The 14,388-nt window shown below is 35.4% G+C and overlaps 1 pseudogene; it reads left to right on the forward strand.

Moving 5' to 3' along the window:
* The window catches only part of LOC121449750, a 76,392-nt pseudogene that overhangs the window by 13,088 nt on the left and 48,916 nt on the right, over nucleotides 1-14,388 (forward strand).

The raw sequence follows: 14,388 nt of genomic DNA on the forward strand, positions 1-14,388 counted from the left end.
TAATACGCAAGAAATTTCCCAAATCTATAGTATACCATTACATGGACGACATCTTGTTATCCGATTCAAACATGGATACCTTGAACAGACTGTTTGAAGAAATAAAGATACTTTTACCTAAATGGGGATTGCAAATCGCTCCTGAAAAGATTCAGAAGGGAGATTCTGTTAATTATTTAGGTTATAAAATAGGTTTGCAAAATATTAAGACACAAAAAGCACAAATTAGGAGAGATTGACTACGGACTCTTAATGACTTTCAAAGACTGTTAGGAGACATTTCCAGTCTACGACCAGCTATTGGAATAACACCTGATCTAATAATTCATTTGAACAAAACCTTGGATGGTGATAAAGATTTAAACAGTCCCAGAGAATTAACAGCTGAAGCAGAAAAGGAACTGACAATGATTGAGGAAAAATTACAACAGGCACATGTGGACAGGGATGAATGTTTAGCAAAGCTTTTGTTCTCAATATTGTTTGTTATATTTATTATTTGTTGTTATTGTAGGTAGTTGTATTTGGTTTAGTTCTGTCTTATTTAGACTAAAAGGGGAGATGTAGGGATAAGTCCCGCCCCTTAGGGGGCGTGTTCGCCTCGGGCTAATGTCTGCCTATAAATTTGGCGAGCATGCTCCGAGCTGTCTCTTCTGCTTTCCTGGTCTCCGCGGGAACAGTGGTTCTGTAAGTCTATTTCTACATTAAAACTATATATATTTTTACAATCTGTCTGCATTCGTTTACGCCACTACAGGTGATGAGAGTAAAAAGAAAGGTTTATGTTATACTTGAAATAATTTTTACTCACCAGCCATCCTGGATAAATTTGCCAAAATAGGTCAGGAATCTCTAACTTATTTTGGATGTTGTCACATTAGATCTCATACATTTACAGAAGTTTCTTTTCTAAACAAATGCACTTAAAGCCTTAATATATGTTTTTTTTATCTGCAAAGAAAGTTGAAAAATCTGAAAACTGAATGATACGTGTTATATCAAGCATTCTCTAGATTTCCCACAAATATTAATTACAGTTGTGACATAGTAAGCAATTTAGATCCACATGAGAAGGTTTTTCTCAATAAAACCAGACTGAAAATACAGCATAGATAGCTGTTTTAGTTGGGAAAATTCTTACACAGGTACTGATGCTATCAAGCTGTTTTCTAAGAGTTTTAGGAAGAATAGGTACCAGAACCCTCAGTTGACCGAAAAAAATGCCAAAAACACTACATCACAGTACATATTTTCTCAGTATTTAAATACATAGTAGAAGGGTATTATTCCTGAGAAGTGTACAGAGACTTTTTATTATAACACACACCATTTTTTTGTTCCAGTATGACCAGAAACAAGAGAAGCATTATATAAACAATCAAAATGAAGAGAGACAATGCAACTATAAGGAGTGTGGGAAGAGCTTCAACAGATATACCTGCCTCACTAGTTATAAGAGAATTAATTCCAAAGAGAAGGCATATAAATTTGAAAACTGTGATAAATCATTTTCTTATCATGCAAGTCCTCAAGCTCTCCAAAGAATCCCTTTTGGTGACAAACCTTACAGTTGTAAAGAATGTGGGAATTCCTTTGCCAGTGTCTCAACAGTGAAAAAACATCACAGAATCCATACTGGTGAGAAACCTTACAGATGTCAAGAATGTGGCAAATCTTTTACTCGTCATGCACATCTTCAAGATCACCACAGGATCCACACTGGTGAGAAACCTTACAGATGTCAAGAATGTGGCAAGTCCTTTAGCCATGCCTCAACACTTCACAGACATCACAGACTTCATACTGGTGAGAAACCTTACAGATGTCAAGAATGTGGCAAGTCCTTTACTTGTGGTGCAAATCTTCAAACTCACCAAAGAATTCACACTGGTGAGAAACCTTACAGATGTCAAGAATGTGGCAAGTCATTTACTCGTCTTGCAAATCTTCAAGCTCACCACAGACTTCATACTGGTGAGAAACCTTACAGATGTCATGAATGTGGCAAGTCCTTTAGCCATGCCTCAACACTTCACAGACATCACAGAGTTCATACTGGTGAAAAACCTTACAGATGTCAAGAATGTGGCAAGTCCTTTACTTGTCGTGCAAATCTTCAAACTCACCACAGAATTCATACTGGTGAGAAACCTTACAAATGTCAAGAATGTGGCAAGTCCTTTAACCAGGTGTCAAGTCTTTACAAACATTGCAGAATCCATACTGTTGAGAAACCTTACAGATGTCAAGAATGTGGCAAGTCCTTTAACGATGTCTCAACATTTTCCAGACATCACAGTATCCATATTGGTGAGAAACTTTACACATGTCAGGAATGTGGCAAGTCCTTTACTACATGCTCAAGTCTTAGAAGGCATCAGAAAATTCATGTAATGCGCACACTTCTTAAAAGTTCTTAGTTTAACTCACACTAATACAGTTTACCTGTCCTGATATACTGAACAAATTATTTCAAAGACTCAAATCCTTAAATTACTTTCAAAGCTTAGTCAGTAATTATCTGGCACTACAGTTCTAATAAATTTAAAAACATTGTGTCCAGGTTTAAATATTAGAATCATGAAACATTCATAATAAATTTAATTAATTATGCACTATTTTGGGAGATGTAACCATTCAAATATAAAATATTATCAATAAGTAAATATCTGCAGTAGGAATGAATTAAGCAATAACATTCCTTGACTGTATATCAAGGTAATGTGTTAAAGAACCAGACAAAATCACACTATTCCAAATTTTGATGCATATTTTAGTTCTTGGAATATGGTTGTTTAGGTAATGTGATTATATTCTACATAAACATTATTTTCCTGTAATTATTTGTGATTTCATATAAATAACTGCTCATTTTTAACTTCATGTATTTTCCTTCTTTGCAATAAAAATGTTAAATATTTTAGACATTTTTCATCTTTTTGTTTTGATAGTTTTAACTTTAATTGCATGATAACATTAATGTGAGCTGTTCTGTAGATAATAGTAACAATATCAATATGTCATAACAGAGAAGTATATTTTTCCTGGGACATGTATATACTGTGAACATGTATTACTGTGCTGACATAATAGGAAGTAAATGGACAAAAGCTAAGTAGGAGATATATTCAGGTCTTGCAAGTAGATAGTGGAAGTAGGAGGAGGAATTGGGGACGGCATGTTGCCACTAGAAATGGAGGAAGCTGGATGTGTGGTAGGTTTTAGAACAAAGCATAAAAATACATGGATTAATTAAACTTATGAGAGCTAGTTGGAAAGGAACCTGGAATTTTGATCTGGCTTGCCCTTGCTCAGTTCTCATGAATCACTGAGTTCCTAATTACACATTTCTCAGTGTGTGCTGAAAACAGTGCTTCTTTATAGTCCTACATCACCTTTGACTCTTTACATCTCTCATAATTCTGTTCTGAACTATCCTTTCAATTGCAGGGAGGGGATGATATTGAAAGGACACTTAAAGCTGAACATATTCTTATTGTCTGAACTATGACTGCAGGTGGGTCTCTCTTTTAGCAGTAAACATATGCAGGTAATTTCTGTGATGGAGGCTTAGCAATGCAGTAGTTGGTGGTAAAAGATAAGAAATGAGGAATAATTTTAAGCCTTAAGCTTGTAGCAGAATAATAGTAGCAGGTGGCACTTTCTAACTTTGGTAATTCTTCTAGAACAAACATGAATTCTCCTCAAATAATTGTACAAACTAGAAGCAGAAGGAACAGTGTGACATTCTTTTCATGAGAACACTTACCTTAATACCTAAGCCACATAAAATTTAGCAAAAAGTGATTGATATAACACTTTTAGATTTTGAGGCAATTCCACATTGATTTCATTCCGCATCATCAAAATGTTAACTCTCTAATATTTGAATAAATTATTATCTTTTCTTCAGATATACATCAATATTTGTGATCCTTTATCAATATTGTTATTTTTCTTAGTCATTCTGATATGGGGAAGAGATTTCAAAGGATAATTAATTTGCATTTCTCTGATTGCTAAGCTTGTTGAACTTTAGAAAATACCTCTCAAACAGATTTATAATTTTTTGAGATTTCTGTTTAGGTTTATGTCTAGTTTTAATGCTAGTGTCATTTTTGTTTTTGTTTGCTTCTTTGATACTCTCTCTGTTTTGGTGTATAATCATATAGTTCTAGGTATGTTCTACAATCAATATCAGATGTTAGCTTGTAATGTTGTTTTCCTAATCTTAACACAGTCACTTTTTTTGAAAATTAGTAATCTGCTATCTATGAATGGCAGTTAATTTTATGAAGTCTTATTTGTCACTACTTGGTCTTAAACACTATGATCTAAGGATCTTTGCAAGAAAGTTCTCTCCTTTGCTTACTGTGAACTCCGTGATTATTCTGTCTTTATAAGAGAACATTGTAAAAACCAACTTTACTTTCTTTGAATGTTTTACATCATTAAATTATTTTTGTAAACTAAGCTAATGCATACATGAGATTTAAATTAACCTCTTCGACAATAAATGCTAAATACAGTAGAGAGATAAAACATGATATGCAATGGTGTTTTTAGTACTGACTGTTATTGGTAGTGTCAAGGGGGTTCATTGACAAGTGCTTGTGAAATTATTTAACGACTTCAAGACAGTATCCCCAAACCTTTCCCTTCTCATGCTCCTTGTTCTGATGTTCCTTGTTTTCTTCAATAAAATGACAGAATAACGACCTTGATGAGGACAAATACATTGACAGGCACAACGACAATTTTATAAGACAACCTTCAGGAAGGCATAGATTAAGACTCACATAAAGGACAGATATTATAAAATGGATGACATCAGGTCAGGGAATTAGACTATTTAAATCTGGGGTTGCTACTGGCCAAAGGACAAAAGGGAGAAGAGATTACCTGTTTTGGTCTATAACATACCAATACTTGAGTCTGAGTATAGTATTAATATATTTAAACTGGAATATTTTGGTGTCCTATGTGAGGATTCTCAATTTCAATAAATATTTCTAGTAAAGATAAGGCATCTCCATAGAAGAGAGTTTGGCAAGAAAGTATGAGCCAGAATTTGAGGGTTAATATATCGAAATCTTCTTTAAGATATGACATGCATTCATACATCCACTTCCGCATGTTGCTGCAAATATGTATATATATGTAATTATGTATATATATACATGGGATTATAAAAAATAAATAAAAACTACAACAATTAGTATCTTACAGGCTGTTGCCCTGAACTGATCACTAGCTAACAGTTAATCTTAAAAATCACCTGCATCTTTCAAGCTTGTGCAGATATTTTGCAAGCCTACTGAAAACACATTAAAAAAATTATTTTTAGCTACTTGGTGTCTTTCGTTACCTGTCCCAACATCTTTCACATATAGCTTTTCTTTGTCACTTATGTTTAAGTAAAAAGATGGTTCCTAAAAATAGAATCCTCATGGGAATTATGATATGCACAATATATACTCTTGATACATATCAGAATATATGGATTCATATGAATGGATCAAAACATACAGTGAAAATATTCTACAAACATAATGAATAAAATCTAGTGGTGATGTGTTTTGTACTCTACTGCTTCCATTAAAAAAGCCAAAAAATTCTATAGTTCATTCTAAATCTCAAAGTCCCAAAAACTGCATTATAAGATGGACAATAAGTGGTTTAGATACATTTTACAATGTGAGAGTTAATGTTTCCCAAACCCTTCTAAGTGTAGACTGTTAATTAGGGACCCAACACAAACTGTTGAAATTACTTTTACTTGTGCTTCATTCCTCAGCTTCTATTTATTATTCTAAGAAGGAACCGCCACGTCTTTGTGAACTTTGGCACTAAAAATCATGTGCATTTTGTGATCAGCTTTATAGGATTTTGATCTACAGTTGAGTTCAGCTTTCATTGCCAATTTCTGCTTTGCCATTGTTGAGTAGAACAGGCCAGTATAGTCCAAACTCTCATTGAATATCATGTCTGCTGAGCAGACTGCTTCATCTCAGCAAGGGAGATTTCATGAGTATTTTTATAACTAAGACAGGAGAGGATATTCTACTGATTTTGAGATTCTGCAGATGGTGCATTTGCTTTTAGCATGTTAATGATGTTTGATGATAATTTTAATATAAATTGGACAGAGATATGCCGGAACTACAAGGGCATATGATTTGACCACTTCCTCTATATCAATTCACATAGTTCTTGACATTCTAGATATAGCAATAAAACAACAAAAGGAGATCAAAGGAATTCAAATTGAAAAGGGAGAAGTCAAAGTTTCGTTATTTGTAGAATATATGATAGTATATATAAGTGACTCCAAAAACTCTACCAGAGAACTAATACAGCTGATAAACACCTTTAGTAATGTGGTGGTATACAAGATCAACTCAATAAAATTCAGTAGCCCCCAATATACAAATGATAAAGGAATAACAAGGTGAATCCTGAGAAAAACATATAGATCCACTTGGAAAGTCAAAATAGACAATATTGCCTGACAAAATTGGTAAAATAGGGGTGGTGAGAATAGAAATAGTGGAAAGGGAAGAAAAAGGAGAAGGTGAGGGATGAGGTTCACTTTAGGGAAAGAGATATTGGAGATGGAGAAAGGACGGAGATGAGAGCAAGGAAAGAAATATTTTGATTGAGGGAGTCATTATGGTGTTAGCAAAACACTTGGTTGTGGAGAAATTCCCAGGAATCCACAAGGATTAATACAGCTAAGACACTAAGCAGTAGATAAGAGGGTGCCCAAACTGACCTTGCTATGTAGTTAGACTAATGAATACTTTAAATATCAACATCGAGCCTTCATCCAGCAACTGATGCCAACAGAGGCTGAGACCAGCACCAGAGCATGGGAATGATCTGCCAAACTCCATTTGAAGAGTGGGACGAATGAGAATTGGAGCAAAGAGGTCAAGACCATGATGGGTTCACCCACTGAAATAATCTGCCTGAGCTAATGGGAGCTCACCAACAACAGCCAGACTGTGAAGGAGAAGTATAGGACCAAACTAGACCCTCCGAATCTGGTTGACAGTGGCATGGCTAAGGCAGACTGAGTGGCCACTGACAGTGACATCAGGAATTATACCTACAGCTTTTACTGGCATTTTGGGATCCTATTCTCTTTGGAATGATACCGTGCTCATCCTGGACATAGTAGGGAGGGCCTTGTACTTTCCCCAAAGATATGTGCCTCACCCTTTCAGAGGAATGGATGGGGGTGGATAAGGGGAGCAAGTGGAAAAAATGGGAGGAGAGTAGGAAGTGAGAAAAAATGAAGAAAGATAGTTTGTTTTCTTTCTTAATAAGAAAAAATTAAAAATAAATAAATAAAATGAAAAAAGAGAGGAAAGGGCAATGTATGGCTGACCTCCACCTGACAGTTATGCTGCTTTCCTAGCTTATGAAAATACATATTCAATCCCATGGAATACTTTGCCTTTTCATAACACATTCACTTGTTCAAAATAGAATTAGAAATGGCATACCATGTAAACAGAAACTACATATGTAGAATGCTACTTCATGATCTAGAATGCAGCCTATACACGTGGCTTTTACTTAGCATAAAACTGATGCTGTTTCATTCAGATTATCGGTTCCTTACTTCTTTTTCATGGACAATGACTCCCAGTTTCCTCTGTTCTACCATTGAATTCTATATATCCTCCTAAATGTCCACTTATTTCAGTCTTCCCTCCACATAACTCTCTGTCTTCTTCCCTTCCTCCCTCACATGATCTATCAGTTTCATCTGTTCTGCCATAGAATTTTATATTTCCTCCTAAATGCCCACTTATTTAAGTCTTCCCTCCACATAACTCTCTGTCTCCTTCCCTTCCTCCCTCACATGATCCCTTCTGTTCCTATCCACCCATAAATTATACTCATTTTCCATTCCCAGAAGATGTGCCCATCAGTACTAGAATTCTGCACTTCATTTAACCTCTCTGGGTCTGTGTATTAGAGTTGGGTTATCCTTTACTAAATAGGTAATATCTACTCATAAGTGAATAAATATCATATGTCTTTCTAGGCTTGAGGTGCATTGCACAGGATAATGTTTTTGTTCCACCCATTTTTCTACACATATCATGATGGCTTTTTAAAAACATCTGTGTAAATGTACCATGTGGAAAGGTGCTTAAAAGAAATTCCACACTAGCATAGAATTGACAAATAGATGGTTATTTATTTAGGGGTAGACTCACAAATCAGAATTCTTTGCTTGAACAGAGATCAGAAACTGAATCCTGTAACCAGAAAAAGAGACTGGATGCATGCTCTTCATTGGCATATATGGTTTATGAGGCCACACCCCAGTGGGTGGGTAACAATTTTCTGTAAGAGTTCCTCTAGCACCTCTCCCTTTTGTTTAAATAAGAGAGTTCGAAGCCTAATACAAAGGTATAAACAATAAGAACAAATATATTAAATAGTTATCCTATCCTAATTAGTTTAGTATTATATAATAAATAACTAGGCCAAGTCATGAAAGGAAAGTAACTACAACTATCTAGTCTTCAACCCCATCACAGATCTGAGAATGAAAATAACATTCCCTGAGTCTGCAGGAACCAAGTAACTTCCAAAATGTGCAACAAGTTACAAAGACAACTGGATAACTTGGCAATCACCCAAAGTCTCATTTTAAATGTTGGAGCAACCAACTTTGGCTAAGGCTTAGAATAACTGACATACCATTTTCAGAGGCAGGAAATTTTTCAAAACTCTTAGCCTGTCTTGGCAAGATGTGACAGACCTGCTTATCTATTTCCGGATACCATGTGTCTTGTCAGTGGTTGAGGCATGGACATTTCTTTGCCCAAATGCCAGTTTTGTCAAGAAGAAAACAAACTCCAAGCGGAATGTCTTCAGTGTTCAACATTCTTTTGGGAATAGAATGGTGCTGCTAGGAGCAGTCGTGTCTCACTTCAATAGAATCTTAAGTTATTGAAATGCCATATTCTACAGGTCTTTGAAGTGGTTAAATAATACCTATTCATGCAGAATACAATTTCTATTTTTCTAAAGAACCTTATTAGTCTAACTATAAAGATGACAAACATAGTTGACTATTGATCTATAATTCTTAATACCTATATAACTTAAAGACTAAGACCATATTAGAATATTATACAATAAACAAATGCGCAACAATTGAGGACAATGACCTCAAAATACGAAAAATTTATAAGGTTCTTGATCAGAGGTAGAAATGTACATTGCAATATGATAAATAAATATCAATATATAAGAATGTTTTAAGCAGAGGTAGAAGCAAGCATGCATACAACATTCAATATCTTTTAAATTTGTATCAATATGAAAGGATTTATACCAATGTAATTGCATATAAATAATAACTAACAAGTATTCACTCTATTACTCACTATTATTATTAGTTTGCGTAATCTCAAGTTAATCTATTTTCCTATTCAATTTTCCCTGTTTTTCAAAGAGATCCCTGAGCCAATAAAATTCCTCCTGACCCCCAAACTCATACCAATTGTAATCATCGTCCTAAATGATGTCTCTAACCCTGAGAACAAACTTTGTTGGGCAAGAGGACGTCATCTTCTGAATTACTTCTGGCTGCCTGGGGGCAATGTTTTTTTCTATGGGATCCTGTGAAAGTAAAATGATGGTTAAATTCCAAGATTACTGTCAGGTATAATTGCAAATAATCTATGAATATTTGTTAGGGTTTTTCTGAGGTTCCTATTTGGAGTCTGGCCACAATATTGTAAAAATTGGCACCATCTCAGCTAACCAAGTTAGAACCATCTTGAGAGGCTGGTACCTAAAACAGGTCTTGTAGTAGTTCTATCAGCATCATAATGTCATATCAACCAGATGGAGTCATTTTTGTGGGGCCTCATCTTATTCCTGGAAACTTCAAAGATTATTGCAGAAAAATTCCTAGTTCATTGTGGAAAACTTAAACATTATTTATATAGACATGTACAGACATATATATTCAATGAAAGAGTCATAAAAAAGATATGAAGAAGAGTAAATTTTTTTCTAAATTCATTTTTCTTTCTATCCCAGACAAAATGGCCCTTGACATGAGACAGAAATTCAGAATTTTTCTTTTAACAACACCTTTGTATTTAGAGAAGGACAAAGCCATTGTCCAACTCCAAAACCAGCTCTGTATATTCATAAATATAAATATATATGTATGTTTAAATATATGCATATCATTTATCTCACATCAAAAATTGTGATCCCTTTTTTTGATGATACCTAGTGGATAATTATTTTTCCATTTGTCAGTATTCAAACATCCAGTGTCTCTTGAATTTTTTATATTAGTGTTTTCTTGCAAAGATTAGAACAAAACCCTGCCCCAACACTTATGAGGTTTCCTTACCATAAGTATGGTTGTCACCATTGTGGATGAGCTGTCATTTTTCTTTTTCAAGATGTTTCTCCTTTTCAAACCAGATCTTTATTAATTTTGATGGTTTCTCTTCTCTTGTGGACACATAAGCAAAAAACTTTCCCCAACATAGCACATCTCCTGGCTTCCATTGTGAGGTCAACAGATCCTTGAAATAAACCAGTTGATTTAATTCAGAAAACCTTTGTATTATCCAATGTCTCTCTGCTGCTGTTGTCCCTTTCTCATTAGGGTTAAGAAAATTTAGGGTTAATAAAACATTATAATATTTATTTCTTGGGCATTTCCACCCCTTTCTGTTTGTTTAACATATCCTTTATAGTTTGATTTTTATCTTTTTACAACTGCCTGACCTGTAGGATTGTGTGGTATACCTGTATTATGCTTAATATTATAAGAAGAGAAATAGTTTCATTTTCCTAGAAATGAATAAGCTGGACCATTATCTGTGTTTATTTGTGCAGGTCATAATTTTAATAATTGTGTGATTACTGAATCAGCCTTTTCTGAGCTTAAAGCAGTTGCCCACTGAAAACCTGAATAAGTGCCAATGTATGGTGTACATATTTTAATTGTCCAAATTCTGCAAAGTGAAACACATCCATCTGCCAAATTTCCTTCCTTTGCATGCCCTTTGGGTTATTCCATGCAGGTAGCAGTGTTTGTTTATAGAAAGAGCAAGTAGAGCATCTCTTTAAAATCTCCGTAGCTTGTTCCCATGTAAGAGAAAACTCTTTCTTTAACCCTTTACTATTGACATGATATTTCTTTATGAAATTCTGAGACCTGCAACATGCTTCCAATCAAAATTGATCAATTTCTGCATTACCTTGAGCTAGAGGACCTGGCAGACATATGGGATCTAATGTGTGTTATGTATGTAGGACAAAGCCTATTCCTGATTATGTCTTGCACCTGGATAAATAATGAAGTCAATTCTGTATCATCTGGTATAAATTCAGCAGTTTCAATATGCAAGTTAACTCTTTCTGCATATTGTGAATTAGTAACTATATTAAGTGGTTCTTTAAAATTTTTAGCCCCATGAGAATAGCATATAATTCTGAATTCTGGGAAGAATTATAAGAGCTTTGATCCACCTTACTTAATTCTTCTAAATTGTAACCTGATATCCCTGATTTATTTGCATCAGTATTAAATGTACAGGCTCTAGTTATTGGAATATCACGTACAATTCAAGGATGAATCCAAGAAGTCCTCTTTATAAGGTTAATTCTATCACTTTTGGATAATTGCTACTAATTTCTCCCAGTAAATTAGCAAACACTCCTTTCCATGCTTCATTGTCTTCCCATTACTTTTTTTCTTATTTCATCAGGAGTGAAAGGTTCTATAATCTCTATGGGTTTATAACCGCTAGTTTATGAAATCTCAGTTTTCCTTTTATAGGATCCAAGTAGTTCTCTTTATAAGGTTAAGTCTACCGATTTTGGAATAATTGCTATTAATTTCTTCCAAATTTGTACAAGCCCTTTTCCACAATCATTATTTGCCATAATTTTATTTTTTCTTTAGCATTAAAAGACATCATAATCTCTGCTAGATCTATACCTGCTTATTGATGAAGTCTCAATTTACCTTTTATAATTAATTCTGAGAATTTTTCCATATATCTTTTCAATTTTTCCTTGATTTATGTGGTAAAAAAATCCATTCTAAGATAACATTGTCCCTCTGCATTAAATTCCTGTAGGAGAAATTCTGGAAGGCAATATGAGTAGAATACAATTAAGATTTGGATTCACCCTATCCACACGTGACTTCTCTAATTTCTCCTCAACAATTGTGAGTTCTTCTTCTGCTTTAGCTCTTAATTCATGTCTATCACCATCTAAAGTTTTGTTTAAATGAATTCTAGATAACGTTTTATTAAAACAGCCTGTTGTAGATTGGAAATGTCTCCTAAATATCTTTGAAATTCATTAAGGTTCCACAACTAGTCTCTCCTAATGTGTTTCTTTGTGCCCTAATTTTCTGCAAGCTTATGAACATCGACACAAAAATTCGCAATAACATACTGGGAAACCGAATCCAAGAACACATTAGAAAAATCATCCTTTATGATCAAGTAGGCTTCATCTCAGAGATGCAGGGCTGGTTTGACATATGCAAATCTATCAATATAATCCGTCATATAAATAAACTGAAAGAAAAAAACCATATGATCATTTAATTAGATGCTGAAAATGCATTTGACAAAATTCAAGACCCCTTTATGATAAAGGTCTTGGAGAGATTAGGGATACAAGGGTCATACCTAAACTTAATAAAAGATATATACAGCAAGCCAGCAGCTAACATCAAATTAAATGGAGAGAAAATCAAAGCCATCCCACTAAAATCAGGAACACATCAAGTCTGTCCACTCTCTCCATACCTCTTCAATATAGTTCTTGAAGTTCTAGCGATAGCAATAAGACTGCATAAGGGGATCAAGGGGATTCAGATTGGAAAGGAAGAAGTTAAACTTTCATTATTTGCAGATGATATGATAGTTTACACAAGCGACCCCAAAAGTGGTACCAACGAACTTTTACAGCTGATAAACACCTTTAGCAATGCGGCAGGATACAATATCAACTCCAAAAAATCAGTTGCCCTTCTATACACAAAGGATAAAGAAGCAGAGAGGGAAATCAGAGAAGCATTACCTTTCACGATAGCCACAAATAGCAAAAAATATCTTGGGGTAACTCTAAACAAATAAGTGAAAGATCTTTTTGACAAGAACTTTAAGTCTTTGAAGAAAGAAATTGAAGAAGATTCCAGAAAATGGAAGGATCTCCCTTGCTCTTAAATTGGGAGGATCAACATAGTAAAAATGGCAATTCTACCAAAAGCAATCTATAGAGTCAATGCAATCCCCATCAAAATCCCATCAAAATTCTTCACAGACCTTGAGAGAACAATAATCAGATTTATATGGAAAAAAACCCAGGATAGTCAAAACAATCTTATACAATAAAGGAACTTCTGGAGGCATTACCATCCCTGACTTCAAACTCTATTACAGAGCTACAGTATTGAAAACAGCTTGGTATTGGCATAAAAAAAAACTGGTATTGTAAGTGGAAAAGATTGCCAGGCAAAAATTGGGTGCACAGGGGTAGGGGTGGGTTGGGGGTAAAGGGAGTTGGGGATACAGAAGGGAGAAGAGGAGGATTGGGGAGAGCTTGGGGGAGTGGGATAGAGGGAGGGTAGATATGGGAGCAGGGAAGTTGATATCTTAAGTAAGGGAGCCAACTAAGGGTTGGCAAGAGACTTGACTCTAGAGGGCTTCCCAAATCCAAGGTGATGTCCCCAGCTTGGTCCTTGGGCAGCAGGAAGAGGGTGCCTGAACTGACCTAGTCCCATAGCCACACTGATGAATATCTTGCATATCACCATAGAACCTTCATCTGGCAATGGATGTAGATACAGAGACCCACATTGGAGCACTGAACTGAGCTCCCAAGGTCCAAATGAGGAACAGAAGGAGGGAGAACATGAGCAATGAAGTCAGGGCCGTGAGGGGTGCATCCAAACACTTAGATGGTGTGACGGATCTAATGGGAGCTCACCAAGGCCAGTTGGACTGGGACTGATGGAGCATGTCATCAAACCTGACTCTTGAATGTGGCTGTCAGTGAGGGCTGACTGAGAAGCCATGGACAATGGCAGAGGGTTTTGATTCTACTGCATAGACTGGCTTTGTGGAAGCCTGGTTGTTGGATACTCACATTTCTAGACCTGGATGGAGGGGAGAGGACCTTGAACTTCCCACGGGTCAGGGAACCCTGACTGCTCTTTGGACTGGAGAGGGAAGGGGAGGGAGTGTGTGGGGATTTGGAAGTAAAAGGGAGGTGGGCAGGAGGTTGAAATTTTTAATAAAAAAATAAAAAAATTACAGAGAGGAGATTCTGTCAATTACCTCGGTTATAGAATAGGTTTACAGA

This window comes from Microtus oregoni, unplaced genomic scaffold (assembly GCF_018167655.1).
Source record: "Microtus oregoni isolate MIOR12 unplaced genomic scaffold, Mior012 000006F_ref0000085, whole genome shotgun sequence".
Taxonomy (NCBI): domain Eukaryota; kingdom Metazoa; phylum Chordata; class Mammalia; order Rodentia; family Cricetidae; genus Microtus; species Microtus oregoni.